Source organism: Sinocyclocheilus anshuiensis, unplaced genomic scaffold (assembly GCF_001515605.1).
Source record: "Sinocyclocheilus anshuiensis isolate Anshui unplaced genomic scaffold, SAMN03320099.WGS_v1.1 scaffold598, whole genome shotgun sequence".
Lineage (NCBI taxonomy): Eukaryota > Metazoa > Chordata > Actinopteri > Cypriniformes > Cyprinidae > Sinocyclocheilus > Sinocyclocheilus anshuiensis.
The window spans coordinates 98,466-98,963 of NW_015547660.1; positions in this window are offsets into that span (position 1 = coordinate 98,466).

Sequence of the window (498 nt, forward strand, 5' to 3'; positions counted from 1 at the left end):
TATATTTAAATTTTTTTTACTTGGCCACACCCTGCCATAGGCCCGTGACCTCTCACGTTTGCTCTCAATCATGCCAACGAGTCTGCGCAGTCAACACACCAGTACGCCACGCCTGCCATGACGCACACCACAATTTCATTATAAGCATCAATCAAGATGGCGGAGAAAAAATGAACATCTTGTTTTAACCACGGACACAAAAGTTATACCACAATTCATGCACAGTCATGTCAACCAGATACTGAGAGAGAGACACATGTGTGCTGGGATGCAGTATTTTGCACTTACTTTGTAGTAATAGAGTGTGTTGACTGAAATAAGTTTGTATGAATAAAGTTTTTGTTTTTGGAGAATCATAATATCTCTTATCTGTTGTATTTGAGCAGGACAGGGATGCACTTTGGTGACACATAAAACAAATTCCCAATGTAGCGTCTGGACCAATCAAAAACACAATTTTTCATTTGATTTAACAAATCAGTTATTCATTAGATTAAC